At 37.8% G+C, this 18,183-nt stretch overlaps 1 pseudogene; it reads left to right on the top strand.

Moving 5' to 3' along the window:
• Positions 1 to 532: 532 nt before the first annotated feature.
• On the top strand, positions 533 to 15,700 carry LOC122738224 (annotated as a pseudogene).
• Positions 15,701 to 18,183: the final 2,483 nt, after the last annotated feature.

The raw sequence follows: 18,183 nt of genomic DNA, 5'->3' as shown, positions 1-18,183 counted from the left end.
GCCACCACAAAAAGAGAAGATAGTATTAAAAAACAAACAAAAACAAAACTGGATTGGAGCCCTGATCTTCCTCACTCCAATATTTATCCTGTATCTATAAATAAGTCAGTCATAAAAAAGCAGTATTAGGCATTTTATATAAACTGGGAATTGTGCATAGCCACCTTCTATCCACTATGCCTTACTGCTCCTCAAGATGAAATTTAAAAGGAAATGTCCTACATTTGAGTGTGAAAAACCAATTACAAAAGATAGAGCTTGATAGTATTTCATGTGAAAAATGATCTGGGAGTTCTACTGTAATACAAGCTCAGTATGAATCAAGCATATGACATGGAAGCCAAAATGATGATATGCTCGCTCTCTCTCTCTCTCTCTCTCTCTCTCTCTCTCTCTCTCTCGCTCTCGCTCTCGCTCTCGCTCTCGCTCTCGCTCATGCTCTCTCTCTCTCTCTCTCCTTCTGCCTCTGCCTCTTTCTAACCTCCCCCCACCCCTTAGTTTCTTTCTCTCCTGATTAAAGCCACTAACCACAATGCAATTCCAGATGAGGAAAGAACCTCTACAAATGCATATTAATGACAGTTTCAGAACTCATATTGGATTAGAGAGTATTTTGCAGGTAATTGGGAGGTTTCATGATTTACCCCAGGTGACACAGCCCTTATCTGTCTGAGGTGGGACTTTAGTCTTGAGGTCTTCCTGACTCTGAGGTAAATTTTGCCTCCATGTTGCCTCTCCAAGTTCTATACTTGGGCTGATGGCAATATTAAGGAGATGAGGGTAGAAATATACTATTATATAAGAAGAATCAATAGAACTTGGCCAGTTGGACAAAGGCTGTAAGTACTAGTCTTTAATCAAAGATAATACCAAATTTTCAGGAATGGAAGACTGATAAATCATTCATTGACTGCAATATACATGAATGAAAAAGCAGTAGTTTGTGTGGGTTGGAGAGGGTAGGCAAATATAAGTTCAGTTTGAAATGTACTGTACTTGAGACAGTGGTAGAACAAGCAAATAGAATTGAATTAGAGGTATTCTGACTGGAAAATTATAAGCTAAGAGAGACAGATATACAGAAAATTATGAGTGACAGAGAAATTGACCATGGATTTACTCATAAACTAAGGGATGTGTCGTTTGAAAATATATGGGGGTTCCTATCTCTGTTCTAGATTTTAGGGAACTTAGCTGGGATTTCTAATATATTGCTACTAATAAATTAGAGGCTATAGCACCAGTCTTTGTCATTAAACATTTATTGAAGCTTATTAAGTGTCAGTAAAGAGAGCACATGGCTCTGAAAGTTCAGAAGCCTACATACCTAGTTAGAGAAAGAAGAGAGCGGGGACAGTATGTCTGCCTCCTCCAGTGTCCCACCCAGGCCAAGAAAGAGCATGTGAGGATGTAAACTCTCTGCAGTCTGGAGGAGAGGCAGCTCTTACACACTGCTCAAAGCTAATTGGTTAGCATCATTCAAATCTATTGGTTTACTGGATTTGGGGGTGGTCCATATTAAAATGAGCAGTACAAAGGGGCAGGCAGGTAGCACTGTGGATAGAGCAGTGGCCCTGGATCCAGGAGGACCTGAGTTCAAATCTGGCCTCAGACACTTGACACTTACTAGCTGTGTGACCCTGGGCAAATCACTTAACCTCAATTACCTCACCAAAAAAAGAAAAAAAAGTGAGTCAGTGTCCAGAGGACAGACCCTCTGATGGGAAAGGCTTTTAGGTAGGTGTGGTTTAGAATTCTAGCTCCAACTTTACTAAATCTGGGCTGGCTCTGAAAGAGATCAGGCAAGGTTCCCAAGTTAGACCTTCTAGTCAGGGGGCTCTGGGTCCCCCAAAACCCATTATTTTCTCACAGAGATAATAGAATGAAGCTGCATAGGGGTGTGCATGAAGCCCCACTTGAAGCTCAAAAGAGTTAAGTGAATTGAGAACAAATAAAAAGAAGTCCTTTCTTACACAAATCCTTCCTTGCACATCATGGTTGATGAATTTACCATCTTCATTACAACATGAGGTGGTTGAGAATATAAATACATTAGGAGAAGCACAGTGCTGGCACATAGCAGACATTTAAATAGCCATTGAAAAGTAGAATACTCACCGATTGTGGACTGGCTAAACAAATTGTGATACATAAATATAATGAAATATCATTGAACTGTAATAAATGATGAATGTAAAAAATACAGAGCAGCACAGGAAGACAGAAGAACCAATGCAAACTCAAGTAATCAGAACTAAAAAACAATATATACAGTGACTTAAACTATATAAGTATCAGCAACAGCAAAATACAAAACCATATACTATACAATCATCATGAAGCCTAAAACTCTAAGATGAGAAAATGCATCTCTAGTCATATTCAGCTCACTCTCCAGTTCACTTTGTATGATATGATTATGGATTTGAGTCAGCTTAAACTCTGAGGATGGGGTCTGGAAGGTACCCAGCCCTGCCCCAGTATAGTTTGTTTAGAAGTTTATTGCTTGTCAAATTCTCACTGTCTCCTTTAGGTTTTATTGCCAATTAACAGTATTTTTACTTCTGCTCAGTCTCCCCACTTGTCAGCTACATATTAGTTTTGTCTGCAATCCATCATGTGTCAGAACCCCAGTCAGTGGGTCAGGGAGTTTGCCCACCAATTCAATACTCGGGACTCAAGAAGAAAGGACGGGGCTCAGCACAGGATGCAGCAATTGAGTTGAGACCAGATGTTAAGTGACATGTCTCTTTTTCTCAGAGCAGAATCCCCTTGACCCTAGGGTCCCAACAATGTGTTATTCTTTTATTCTTTATTCTATTTCTTTGACTTCCCAACATAGCCAAAGATAAATTTTAACCCTGTCATCCTTCTAGAATTAACACGACTACAGAACAATGCTGAAGCACCTGAGTGACTCTTCCTGTTATTCAGGTTGAATATCTTTAGAGACAGGGGCCAGGAGAGGGGAGTCAGTGGGAACTGTGAGATCTGAAACATCTGACTGTCACTCCCCTGTTTCCTCTTCCTTTGGTTTGACCTTGTTCCCCCTCCCCTTTTCCCCCTTGTTCCTGGAACACATATGCATGTTTCTATACATTGATCATGAGCTGAACACGCACCCTGGGTGAGACAGGATTGGATGTTAGATTGTGAGCTCGACCTAGCGTGCGTGGGGACTTCCCCTCTGACTAACATTCCTATATAAGGTCAAGGCATGTATTAGCTGGTGTGGTTCAGGTATTGAGCTTGCCCATTCCTATGGGAATGTAATAAATCTGTCTCTGCTTGACTTGGTGGTCTCCTCGAGTTATTTGGGTAAACTGAGGCAGTTTGCTCCATACAACTTCTTTCTCTTAAATTAGAAAGAATAAGTAGGATTAGGACAGTAAAATACAAAATATAAATGGGAAGAATAACAAAAAGAAATGATAGTGAATGATGGATAATTATGATGAACAATGCATTAATTTTCCTGAATTGCTTTTGTTCATTGTCTTTCTTATTTTGTTTTGTTATATTCTTCCAAGAGGTGGGTCTTTGGGAGAGATATATTTGTCAATTAAGGTAAGTAAAATACTATATCAACAAAAGTTAAAAATTAATAGATTAGAAAAGAACTGATTCAAGAAATGACACCCATATTCTGCTACCAGATGACTTTGGTACAAATATCAGAAATCAGCATCTGTAATGAATTGGTCATAGATCTGATCTGTTTTCATATTACATATACCTGACAACCACACAATTTACTGAGAACTGATTCCCTACCCAGTCCCCTCTTTCCCAGACAAATGAATTGCTGAGTGTCATTTCCAGACTCTAGATGAACTTATGGACCTTCCCCCAAGTAACTTATCCCCTCCCAATGTTCCCCACCTAACTCCCTGGACTTTATGTTATTATGTAAAAAGAGTCCTCCTACATTAAGTAGTTTCTATTCAGAGTCAGTAGTGCCTATACTTAACTTAGAAGCAGTTCTATTGTTTCTTTTGTTAAAGGTTCATTTACATTAAGTAGCTTTATCTCACTCTGGAGCAATCTTTTGGTTCTCTTTTTGTTCTGTTACCCCATAAAAACACTGTCCTCTGTTCCCACCTTTGGGTATTCCTAGTTTCTGATTATAGTTCACACCGAGGCAGATTAACAAGGCTTTGGAATCTCCTGCTGGGTTTATCACTATTCACCTCATCCATTTCTTAATTATCCCTATTGGTTGTCTTTAAGAGATGAATGTCTTCTTGTCTGCCAGCTAGTCCAGGTGAACTATTCTGCTAGAGCCATAAAAATGTCTCCAACTGACCAGAATGGAGATAATACACATTATTTATTTTTATTTTTATTAATTTAGTCAATTGGGGTTAAGTGACTTGCCCAGGGTCACACAGCTAGTAAGTGTTAAGTGTCTGATGCCAGATTTGAACTCAGGTCCTCCTGACTCCAGGGCCAGTGCTCTATCCACTGCACCACCTAGCTGCCCCAATACGCATTATAACATAGGCAACTCAGAGCAGCTGTACAGCTTTCTTATCATCTAATTACTTATCTTGGATTTTGAAACCCTATTAGTCATTGTTATTCAGAACTTCCTAGTCTGAATGCAATTCTCATTGGTAGAGAAAACAAAAGCAAATAGGAGTTGAAAGAATTCCTCCTTCTTTGTCTTATTCACTCTTCCCCCTGCCCCCCAGTAGAATGTAAACCCCTTTAGGGAAGGAAATACAATTTGGGCTTTATCTTTGTGTCTGCCCCACTGCCAGTAGAATACTACCTTGAAAACAGTAGATCTTTGAACCTTCCTAGTTGAACTGAGTTGAATCAATTGATTGTCCCATTCACCCCAAGCAATGAGGCTATCCCATTCTTGTTTCTCCTTTTATACTTGGCTAAAGAATATAGAGTCTAAATGATGGAACCTATTCTTCAGGAAGAAACCACTATATCTCACCAAAAAGAGAATCTGAAGAAATGAACAGAAATGGATTAGAATAACAACAATCCACCCATTCCTATTTGACTGAAAGCCTTTGCCTATTTACAGCCTTGGATCCTGGGACACAAATAGGAGAGGGGAAATGACCTCCCTTCACGTATTAGCAAGTTTGAATGAAATATGCTGAACTGGAAGAGAGCACTTTTCAGGTACCTTCCTCTACACCACTACATTCCAGGACAAATTGTTCTATGGATGATATTGAATGCTGAATAAACAAGAGAAAACCTTGGTAACATGTCACATCTAATCAATGCTGTTCATAGGAGAGAAGCAGTAGGCACCTTCATTTAAAATCTTTCAGCAGAAATTGCAAAGCCAAAAGCTGGTATTTAGAACACCTAGGTCTCCCTTTATCATTCTGGCTTCCCTTCAGTGGAATTTTGCTTGCTGGTAAGGTTGATTCTGACAAATACCTATAATAATAGAGTTATCTATCTGTGGACTAATACTTGGACATATGTTTCCTTTTAAAAATATGAAAATGTCAGTACAAGATAAAGCATCCGTAATATTTTAGTACATCAAAATTCCCTGTGACTTTTTTTAATTTAGTGGAAGAAAATGTCAGCAGTGACTACTGACTACTGGATCAATGTTGCACTTCAGAGGCCAGGGAAGGAGATGATAGTAAAGCCAAAATATAACAGTCTACAACTCACCCCCTTATCATCTTCCCCAAAGTGATGTAGTCCTAAACTTCAGAAAAGAATAAAAGAATGAAGCATAAGGTATGTTAACCTGGAAATTAAGGAAACAATCAATATAGGAGAAATGAGCTTTTTAATAAGGTGGCTGAGTGGATAGAATACTGGGCCTGGAGTCAGGAAGACATCTTCCTGAGTTCAAATCCAGCATCAGGCACTTACTTGCTCTGTGACCCTAGGCAAATCACTTAACCCTATTTGCCTCAATTTCCTCATATAAAAAATGAGCTGGAGAAGGAAATGGTGAACCATTCCAATATCTTTGCCAAGAAAACCCCAATTTGGGCCACAATGAGTTGGACACAATGGAACCACAATAACTTCAATTCAAATTCCCATCAAAGCAGGGCATTGTACTCCTTGCCTATTGAAGATTGTATCCTAAATATCACTCCATAGACACTTCCATGATCATTTTCTTTCCACTGGCCACCAAATTAGTCAGTTTGAATGGTTCTCTGGTGTCCATGTCAATGGAATAGTTTAATGCCACAATCATCCATGAGATTTCCCTTTGGCTGTAATGACTCAGTCAATAATGGCATTCTTTTGGAATGATGTACTCAGCAAAACAATAAGCTACCAGCAATATAATTTCTGGAGATCCTGCAATTATTTAGGGCTTTTGGCCATTTTACTCAGTCCTGACCCTGGAAAAACTCTTCTTTGAGCATATTTAGGAGAGGTCTTTTTTTTTTTTTAACCATTTTAAAAAATTGAATTTTTTCTAATTACATGTAGAGATAGTTTTCAACATTTGTTTTTATAAGATTTCTAGTTTCAAATTTTTCTCCCTCCCTCCCCTCCGTCCCCCCTCTCCAAGACAGCAAGCAATCTGATGTAGGTTATATATATACAATCACACTAAACATATCTCCGCATTAGCCATGCTGTGAAAGAAGAATCAGAGCAAAAGGGAAAAACCTCAATAAAGGACAACAAAAGAAAAGTAGAAATAGTATAATTCAATCTGCATCTAGATTCCACAGTTGTTGTTGTTGTTGTTGTTCTTCTTCTTCTTCTTCTTCTTCTTCTTCTTTTTCTTCAATTTGGAGAGCATTTTCCATCATGAGTCCTTTGGAACTATCTTGGACCACTGTATTTCTGAGAAGAGTTAAGTCTAACACAGTTGATCAAAACACATGTTATTGATACTATGTACAATATTCTCCTGGTTCTGATCATCTCACTCAGCATCAATTCATGTGAGTCCTTCCAGATTTCTCTGAAGTCCACTTGCTCATCATTTCTTCACATTGGTTTTTTAAAAACTTTGTGTTCTAAATTTTCTTTCTCCATCCCTCATCAACCCTCCCTATGGAATCAAACAATTCAATATAAGTCATACATGTGCAGTTATGCCAAGCATCTTCACATTAGTCAATTTATGAAAGAAAAAAGACAGAATAACTTTAGCAAGAGGAACTACCAAATAAAATTATACTTCAATCTGTATTCAAATACCAACATTTTTTCCTCTCTTGATGGTTTACATTTTTCATACATCCTTCTGATATCATCCTGCTCATCATTTATTTCACAGTAACTATTGCTAACTGTATTATCCTCCATCATTTTCCCTCTGCTTATTATTAACTCCATTTTCTATTTTCTTTCATCCTATCCCTCCTCAAAAGTGTTTTGCTTTGTACTGCCCCCTGCCTCAATCTGCCCTCCCTTCCTTCACCTCTCCCTCCCTTTTCCCCTTCCCTTCCCACTTTCCCTCAGGGCAAAATATATTATTATACCCACTTGTTTTTCCCTCTTTGAACCAATTCTGATGAAAGTGAGGCTCATTCACTCCCCCATACCTTCCCCATTTTCCCTTCCACTTCATAAGCTTTTCCTTGTTTCTTTTATGTGAGCTTTTTTATACCTTTCCCCCTCTACCTTTCCCTTTCTTCCAGTACATTTATCTTACCCCATAACTTTATTTTAAAGATGTCATCATGTGTCTGCTAGGTGATAATGTGGACAAAGCACCAGCCCTGGATCCAGGAGGCTCCGAACCCAAATCCAGCCCCAGACATAAGCCACCCCATCCTGTCTGCCCCACAAAAAACAAACAAACAAAAAAAAAACATGGACAAATGCTTTACAGATATTATCCCTTAATATGAAATTCACACCTGTGCCCTCTGTCTATGTATATTCCTTTCAGCTGCCCTAATACTGAGAGAGTTCTTATGAATTGGAAGTATTATCTTCTCAAGTAAGAATGTAAACAGTTTAACCTTGTAATGTCCCATATGATTTCTTTTTCCTGTTTACCTTTTTATGCTTCTCTTGGGTCTTGTGTTTGAAAGTCAAATTTTCTATTCAGTTCTAGTCTTTTCTCACAAATGCCTGGAAGTCCTCTTTTTCATTGAAGTCCCATTTTCCCCCCGGAAACATTATATCCAGTTTCGCTGGGTAGGTTATAGTCCCAGTTCCTTTATCCTTTAGAATATCATATTCCATGCCCTCTGGTCCTTTAATGTAGAAGCTGCTAAATCCTGCGTTATCTTGACTGTGGCTCCACTGTATTTGAATTCACTTGTTCTAGCTGCTTGTAATATTTTTTCCTTGACCTGGGATCTCTGGAATGTGGCTATAATATTCCTGGAAGTTTACCTTTTGGGATTTCTTTCTGAAGATGATTGGTGGATTCTTTAAATTTCTATTTTACCCTCTTCATCTAGAATATCAGGGTGATTTTCCCTTATAATTTCTTGGAAGATGATGTCTAGGCTATTATTTTGGTCGTGATTTTCAGGTAAAACAATGATTTTCAAATTATTTCTCCTAGATCTATTTTCCAGGTCAGCTGTTTTTCCATGGAGATAATTCATATTACCCTCTATTTTTTCATTCAATTGGATCTGCTTTACTGTGTCTTGGTTTCTCAAGTCACTAGCTTCCATTTATTCAATCCTAATTCTTAGGCAACTATTTTCTTCAGCGCGTTTTTCTATCTCCTTTTCCATTTGGCTTTTCAAGCTGTTGACTTTTTTCTCATGATTCTCCTGCATAGCTCTCATTTCTTTTTCCATTCTTTCCTCCCTCTCTCTAAATCTTCCTTCTATCTCTCCTACTTTCTCTTCAAAGTCCCTTTTGAGTGCTTCCAAGGTCTGAGACCAATTCATATTTTTCTTGGAAGCTTTGAATGTTGGAGTTTGACTTTGTTATTATCTTCTTCTGAGGGTGTATTCTGTTCTACCCCTCCCCCAAAGAAGCTCTCTATCTCTGCTGTTTCCTTTGACAACTTATCTCAAGCCAGAAGTAAATGTCTGATTGAAATCTGATCCTTTATGGTAGGAAGTTTGGTGTGCCTGTGCCTCTCACCCACTGGAATGCCACCACTTGATTTGGCCCACTGGTTCAAAACCAGGGAGCTTCATCCCAACTCCAGCAGAGACTACAGCCACTTCACCCTGGCCCACCACCGAAGCCACTCAACAGTCCACAAGCTGAGCCTGAGAAGAAGCAGCTGGCGCTGAAGATGCAGAGGCATCTGTTCCTGGGTGGGTTGGGACCACACTCTGAGCTCCTCTTTCAGCCCAATCAACAGGTGATCTCAATTGATGTTTCTGGCTGGAAAATAGTCTCACTCTGTTCTTATGTGAGTTAGGCTGTTTGTTTGTTTGTTTTTGTTGTTGTTTGGTTTTTTTAAATGGCATTATTTGGGAGTGAGTAGACAGATTTGTTGGGAGCTAGGGGTAGGAGACAAGTCTTTACCATACTCTTGAAAATTTTTTCTTGCACACTAGCCTGTCCTCTTACCTCAGATATTTGTACCTTGGTGCAACTAGGGCCCCTGCATTAGGACCACAGCTGTAGAGAACCTGGTATGAGTTCCTTGGGATTCTGAGGTCCCTAGCTTATGTCTTTATGTACTTTTATCACTATCCCAAACTCTAGAGTCTTATGTATATGATCAAGATAGGTTTACAATGAAAATAAATGGGGTTTGGGGGAATTAACTTCCTATTTCCCTCTGTCAAGACAGATATACAAGTGAAGATCAGGTAAAATTTAGGAAGGCTATAAGTAGAGAGAATTTCAAGGTAACATATTCATATAAGAAAACACTTATTAAACCCATGGTCTGAGATGTATATATGAAAATATACACAGTATACATAATAAACAGAGTGAGGTAGAGAGTATAACAAAGAAAATACAAACTCATAGGTCTCACTGAAATTATATGGAACTGATGACCCAAACTTGGTTATTTTCAGCTATAATTTATGCAAAAGAAATGGAATAGATAATGGGGGGGGAGGTAGTCGGTAGAGGGAAGCTAGGTGGCTCAGTGGATAGTGTATTGGGCTTCAATCAGGAAAACTCATATTCATGAGTTCAAATCAAGCCTCAGACACTAGCAACTCACTAAACTTTGTTTGCCTCAGTTCCTTATCTGTAAAATGGTCTAGAGAAGGAACAGGCAAGCCATTTCAATACATTTGCCAAGAAAACCCCAAATGAGGACAATAAAGAATTGAACATGACTGAAATACTTCAACTCAACAGTGCTGGTAGAAGAATGGATATCTTTCTGTAGAAATGTAAGGTATGTATCTGACCTTGACCCATGACGTAATAGAGTATGTTCCATTTTGGAGACCTTTATATAAATAACAATCATTTTTCATTTTCTTCTGACTTAGAGAAACTCTGAGAGTATCAAAATATCGCTGACTCACCCTGTTGCAAAGATCAGGCTAAGAAAGACATTGAGTAAAACATTCATTTCATAGAGTAAGGAGCACAGAAAGGACTTATGTCTGAGCCCTTAGGAAATCAATAAATTAATCAAGTATTAGAGCAAACAATAGAGGACACTTCCGAGTTCCATTTTTCTCTATGGAAAATCCATGGCTTGTTTCAAATATCATGAAAACACTTCTTCAATTATTGAAGTACCTGCCATCTATGCCCTGAAATTGTAGGTCCAAAGGCTGGTTAATTATCTCTTCTGCTATTCATAATTTTTCCTCTGAGGTCTGTGTACTCTAGCATTCCTTCAGTCTCTATTGAGTCTGTATGGATTTCAGTTGGCATTATTTGTTGCCAGGGGGCATCCCTCTGCCTCTGTTGAAATCAGAGCAGATGATAAATTTGTGAGTTGACATGGTTATAATTATTCATCAGAAGTTGGAGGAAGAGATGGGAGGAATTACCATTGTAGACTGGATTCTGATCAACAAGAAAGACCTAGTTACTGAAGTAGAAATCATGGTAATTTGGAAAAAGTGACCTTTTAATCTTGCAATTAATGCTAGACATAGAGAAGGAAGACAAGAATAGTTTTGACCTTGGATATTTGAAGGATAGATTTCTTAGAATTCAGAGACAGGTTAGGCAGGGGTATGAAAGTAAATGTTTAACAACAGAGTCTCAGAAAATGTATTATGCACTTCTTAAGCTAAATCCACATTATTAACATTTTATCTATTATTTTGTCAAATCTAGGCAATTACCAAAACAATAAATGAAGTCCCGCTTTGTAGCATTTGATGATTTCTGATGCATAAGGGCTAACATGGAAGATTTAATAATAATCTCTTTCAAGCAGGTACAAGCTAGCTCTGGCACATCCCTGAGGTTAGGCAGCATCTTATGGACTATAATCCTAAAAAAGAATTCTTCAAAGTAGAGATAAGAAACTTCTAAGAATATTTTGTTTAAGATATGCGTAGCAAAGACCCTCCCATGCAACATGACTCAAAGTTGCCTTTTCTAGTGACTATGTGGGAGCCTTGGTGCCTATTTTTGTCCTTTTTGTGGGACAGAGCTAAAAGGACTTGGTCTGTTTGTATGATGTGGTAAACCCTGAGTAATTTCTTGGTCCTTGCTTATCCTATTGTAGTGGCAGACGGGTCAGGGGAGGCTCATGTGTCAGTTAGAGGAAAAGAAAGTTTCTAGTTTGGGCTTTCTTCTTTTGATTATCCAAGTGACATTCTGTAACTCTGAGACTATCACTGAATAGGGCCAAAGGAACGGTCCTCTCCACTCTAGCATCATTGTGATCTCACCCATATGGTATCTGGGGTAGAGGACTTGGACCCTTGGTTGTCTTTTTAGCTTTTGTGTTTAGATTTCCTGATCTTATGTGAATAAGTATTTATCTTGAGATAGATGTGTTGGCCTTTGTGAATTCGAGCAATCTGAAGGTCTTGGGTTCCATGACTGAATGAGGTCAGGGGTGAATTCCCCTGCAACTATTCCAGAGTTCTTTTGGAGAGTAGTTGCTGACAAGAGAATTGACCCAAGCCTATATATTTAACCAACAGAAATACTAGGAATTGTTTGGATATTACAGAGCCAAGGTGAAATGTAACATGCCCAATTTATGGTTCTGAAAACTAGTGTGTGTTCTGAAGATGTTTAAGTATTGTTCTCAGCAAATTGTAACAATATAAGAAGTAATAAGTTAAGTTAAGGAATTCTATTTTACATAATTCTGTAAATGTGTTGAATCTTTTCAGCATTTCTTTTTGTGCACAGGGATGAATTATCTTTTCCGTATCTGATTCATATTGCACATTGAATAGATTTTTTTTTACTCTTCTTCTTGGGGAAATTGTAGACGTGAACCACGATGACAGAGAACATTTAAGGTATGAAAAAATGCTATGCATGTTACCTCACCTGATCCTTACAGCAATCCTATGAGGTAGGTGTTAACCTAAGTCATAAGTAAAATTTCCCCATGATATCAGGGTAAAGGACTTAATTACCCAAAAAGTGTGGAAAAAGGGGGCCCAGGTTCTTTCATTAGAAGCCAAGGTCCCCAGGATTAACTCAATTCAAGAAATATATGTGAATACGCAGTATAGAGTGGACATCATACCCAGATCCCCTGGTCCTACCTTTCCAATTTATTTACACCTTACACTCCTGAAATACTCTGAGATTTTGTGACACTGGTCTCCTTGCTGTACCGTGCACACATTTGTAAACTCTAGGCATTTTTACTGGTTTCCCCCCAAGCCTGAAACTCTCTCACCTCATCTCTCCCTCCTGGTTTCTTTGGCTTTCTTTAAGTTTCAGCTAAAGTTTTACCTTTTAAAAGAAGTCTTTCCAAGTCTTCCTTACTCTTAGTGCCTTTCCTCTGAGGTATCTCTGATTTAGCCTCATATACCCTCTTTATACATAGGTGTTTGCATATTATTTCCCCATTAGACTGAACTCTTGGAGATCAGAGACTCAATTTTCTTTTACCTTTTTTGTACCCCTACCACTGGAAAATAGTAGGTGCTTAATAAATGCTTTCTGACTGCTTGTGGGCTAAGTAGTAGTTTTTTAGTGCTTTGATACATCTATATCTTATTTCCAGATAGAATGCAAGGTGCTTGAAGGCAAGGACTCTGATTTTTGTCTTTATATCTCCACTGTCTAGCACAATGCTCAGCATATAGGTTCTAAATAAGTGTTAATCAATGAATTGATGGGTGAAAATTAAGGATTCACTAGAATCTACTCTTACAGACAAATGTAAAATTCACTGACTTCTTAAATGGACTGCCCCACTTCTCAGCTTCTCTCATTCTATTGATGGTACTCTTATCTTTGCTATCACTGATGCATTAATGTTATGAGTTCCCTCTCTCTACTCCATAGATGCAATCAGTTGTCAAATCATTTTAATTCCATTTTTACTACCTTCCCAATTGCTTTTTTCTCTTTCTGATGCTATGCCTTCTCCAATTCTGTATTCACACTATTGCCTGAGATGGCTGCTAGGGAGTCCAGTGGACCTGGATCCATGAAAACCTGAGTTCAAATTCAGCCTCATACTTACTAGCTTTGTGACCCTCAGAAATTCACCCAGTTGCCTCAGTTTTCTTAATTCTAAAATGGTGATTGTTTTTGTATTACCATATAATGGCCCTTATAATTTGTATATTTGTATAATAACACCAATATCCCAGGGTAGTAGTTTTGAGGATTAAATGAGTTAATATTTGTAAAGTGCTTAACATACTGCCTAGAACATAGTAGGCACTATATAAATGCTAGTCTTTTAGATTTACCTTACCAATATTTATTGATTCTTGCCCAAGAACCTTCAGGGACTCTCCATTTTCTACAGAACAAATTATAGATACCCTAGCTTCATGTATTACTTTGCTCAACAAACATTTATTAAGTTCCTACTGTATGGAAGTCATCGGGCTAAGCATATAAGGTCAACAAAGACATTATTCTTACCCTTCTCTACTGAGGTGAAATGAAATAAATACAGATAAATTAATACATGAAAAAAATTTTTTCCCTAGACCTGTAACTTGACTTATATTAAGAACTCCCAATGAGGAAACTCCCTTTGCCAATGAAAGTTGGCACCTGCTATGCAACTTAAAGAGTTTCTTGGGGTTTTAGGAGGTTGTAATTTGCCCAAGGTCATTATGAGCCAGTATGTAAACCAATATCTTCCTATCTCTGAATCTAGTTCTCAATCCAGTATGCCATACTGACTCTTAATTTGAACAGTATAGAAAAATAAATGAAAATCTTTTGAAGGGAAAGGCACTAATGAGCTGGGGAATTAGGAAAGTTCTTCTACAGGAGGTAGTTCATTCCTTGGAAGGGGTTGGGAGGGAAGGTCTGGATCCCAGAACTCAAGGCTATCCCAATGTAGCTCCAACTTAACTTTCCAGTCTTTGGTATGGTGAGTTCCAGCTGGAATGTGTCATTAATCCTTTTCCTGATCCTGTTCCACTCTGCTTTAAAAAAAATCATAGTGGTCATTATTCCATGCCCCAAATATATTCCCTTTAAGTTGAAACAATTCCTTCAAGATCTAGCTTGATGAAATGTTTTCCATAAACTTTTCTGGATTCCCTGGGAATAACATGAACTCTTCCTTTGTAAATGTCTCATAGAATATTTAATCTCTTCATTTACCACTGGAATTGAAAGTTAAAATGGAATTGAGAAATCACTTAATCCAATCCTCTCATTTTAGAGATGAAGAAATTGAGGTTTCAAGTAGTTAAATAACTTGTTCAAAGTAGATAGCTAGTTAGAAGAGTTTGGATTTGAACTCAGGTTTTTTTTTTTAACTTGGAATTCAGTAGGTTTTTTTTTTTTAATTAAACTATACTGCCTTCTGTCCCTTTGTATTTGGGTATGTATCTCATCCCTTCTGTGAGCCTGGAAACTTCTCAAAGGTAATTTTATCATTGAATCCACAGAACCTAGCACAGTGCCTTGAACAGAATAGTGCTCAGTACTTAATTTGAATTAAATTGGTTCCCTAAAATTTGGCAGATTCTAGGAATGAACTTTAAAGACATTTATCTTGTTATATGTGATGAAGTTAAGGGAGCAGTTAAGGGATGTAAAGTAGGAAATAGTTTAGAAATGATGGAATATGGAGGCTGCCAGTGGCAGAAGTGGCAGCTGCAGAGGCCCTGGTCCTGACCCAGTCTTCTTCTGAGTCCTAGTGGTAGCTGTGAGAAGGGCCTCATGGAGACAGTGCTGGCCCAACTGAACTGTGGAGGCCTGGGGCAGAAGTGTGCCTCTTCCATGCCATACTGGAGCAGAAGGTCATCAGTATAAACCAACCAACATTTCCACATGATCTGCATCAGGGACAAATTAAGTCAGAATATAGGGAGGCAGATCTTCAGAGTCATCTGAGACCATCGAAATACTATGTACAATATGCAAGAATTGCATGGATCCAAGATTCTTCCACTTCCTAATTCAGAGGAGAACTTCATTTTTCCTGAAGAAATTCTTCAAAAGTTCAAAGAAGGAAAAGTGATGATCGAAGATGAGGTGAAGGAAGAAATAAAGGAAGAAGTGGATCCACACACTGTTTTTTACATTTTCAGGAAACTTGGGGGAAAGAGCTGAAAAGTGTGGTGGTAAGGAGAAAGAGAAGAGGTCAGCAGATTCTGTGTCTAAAGAAGGTATAGACAAAAAGAAATGCAGCCAGGTAATGGAAAAGGTTTTAAACGCAAAGAGGAATCCCTCCCGTTCAAGTGCAGCCAAATGTTAAAGAACACAGATAGGCTGTTATCAATAACTTAGAGAAGAATAAGAAGGGCACAAAAAATGGATGATGTTTAGGGAAATGAATTTTTGACAAGTTTTTATTAAACGACCCAAATTGTTCAATTGGTACATACTGTCATTTTTGCTAATCATTGGGAAGGGAGAATGGAAAGATTAGCATGAGGGAAGAGGCTGGGAAGTATATCCTAGGAATGTGGTTTAAATACAGAAAAGACTCTCACTTATCTTGGTGGCAATAAGATATTTTTTGAACATTCTAGCTGAGTTCTTAGATTTCCCAATGTAAAATGGCAGCTTTGCAAGTGTGTATTTAATGAATTTTGTGATAATAAGCATATACAAAGATAATTTATGGATTTTTTGTATTTTTGAAGTCAAAATTAATTTCTCAAATATGTGCTGATCCTTTAGGTTCTTATCAGCTTTTCTTGATTTAGTATCTGAAGCCAGTTGTAGGATCAAATATATATATATATATATATATATATGTATATATGTATGTATTTATATATATTACTATCAAAAAGCAAATGCCATAGTCAACTAGAGGGCCAATTTAAAGGGGACTGCTTTCTAATGGACAAATCACCATATAGTAAGCAAAACTTTGCTCTCATATATAGCTTTGAGCGAGGAACTTTGTTGTTGTTTTTGTTGTTATTTGGTCATTTTCAGTCATGTCTGTCACTGTGACCCCATTTGGGGTTTTCTTGGCAAAGATGTGGTTTACCATTTCCTTCCTCAGCTCATTTTACAGATGAGAAAACTGACGCAAACAGGGTTAAGTGACTTGCCCAGGGTCACACATCTAGTAAGTATCTGAGATCAAATTTGAACTCAGGAGGATGTCTTCCTGACTCCAGGCCCAGAATGCTATCCTCTGCACCCCCTAGCTTCCCCAGCTAGGACCATTAAACCTAAAAGACAACCTTGACTGCTATGTCCAGAAAAGTTCCAATGTTCTATCTACTGAAGTAAACATCAAATTTCTCCTTGGAGACTTCAGTGAAACCTGTCCACTAAATGTCAAGTGTGGGGCTGTAAACATTTTCTCACTGTTTCATGAATCGGGGTCTTGACTTTGTTATGCCACAAAATGTGATATAACTTCCTTTCTCGATACCAGAGAGTCTAAGAACTTGATGTTTTGCCTCATTTGTGTTATATATATATATATATATATATATATATATAGGTTTGGTATTTCATTTTTAATTTTTTTTAGAAAAAAATTTTTACTAGTGTTTTATATGGAAATAATATTGCAGAAGTTGAATCTTATATTCCATTTTTCTGAGAATTTTTTTAAGGTCATGCCTATTTTGAGATACTTGTTGCTTGGTTTATATGCTGGACTATTGCACATTTGTAGCAGTTCTTATTTATTATTCAGACAGTTGCAGAGACACCAAATAAATGACAGTTTTGTGGGAGTGAATCTTAATCTGTTGAACTGGCATTGAGTATGGCACAAAATGCTTATTTGAAATACACTCTTGTTTGACTGTTGAATAAAAAGCACAAAAACTCCTTTAAAAATGATGGAATCCATCCTGAATATCCTGAGGCCATCTTATCTTATATGTAACCAGGTCCTTTGGAAATGGGAAATGTGATGAACTGTCCCCTTTCTGAAACAAGGTGACTTGAGAAATCAAATTCATCCTTGCTGCAATAATTGATCAATTATCATTCATATCCTTGCTTAGGATTCCACAATGAGTATACATATCATCTTGAACAATTTCTTACTGTAGCCTTAGGGGAGTTGCTCTATCACCTACACTGAAATTATTGGAGAATTTGGGTGTCGATTTCATTATAGTTAAGTTTCACAGTCATGGTTCTCACCATGACAAACTCTCTGGTCTTTCACTGTTTGGGGAGATGTCATATTCCTTCCCTGGATGGATGGAAAGGAAGTTGAATTATCAATGTATTTGATGCCCATGACCTTGTTTCTTGCTCTCCCTCTCCCCAACTCATCCAAGTTGTTCCCTATCAAAGAGACAAATATTATATTACACCAACTGAACTGGAAAAAATAATTAAAATAATTGAAATGTAATGCTGATAGGACTTTGAAAAAATGGACAGTAATTCATTTCAGGTGAAATTATAACCTTAAATAATTTTTCTTTGAATATATTTTGACAGTATAGAGTAAGCCTAGGAAAATAATGGTGCCCTAAGACCAAGCATTTAATTTAAAATATTTATTGAGCATGAATTTTAGACACTTCGATAGGCACTGGAGTTACCAAAGATGGGAATAGTGCCTGCCTTCATAGAGCTTATGATCTACTGGGGAGGGGGAAGGACAAAATGTGTACAGATAAGGTACACAAAATACATATGAAGTATATTCTTGGGAGAGAGAGCACTAATACATAGGGAAACCAGTAAAGCTCTTCTACAAAAGGCTGAACTGGAATACTGTTTTGAAGGAAGCTATGAATTGTAAGA

Source organism: Dromiciops gliroides, chromosome 2, assembly GCF_019393635.1.
Source record: "Dromiciops gliroides isolate mDroGli1 chromosome 2, mDroGli1.pri, whole genome shotgun sequence".
Taxonomy (NCBI): domain Eukaryota; kingdom Metazoa; phylum Chordata; class Mammalia; order Microbiotheria; family Microbiotheriidae; genus Dromiciops; species Dromiciops gliroides.
This window is presented reverse-complemented; position numbering and strand designations above follow the sequence as displayed.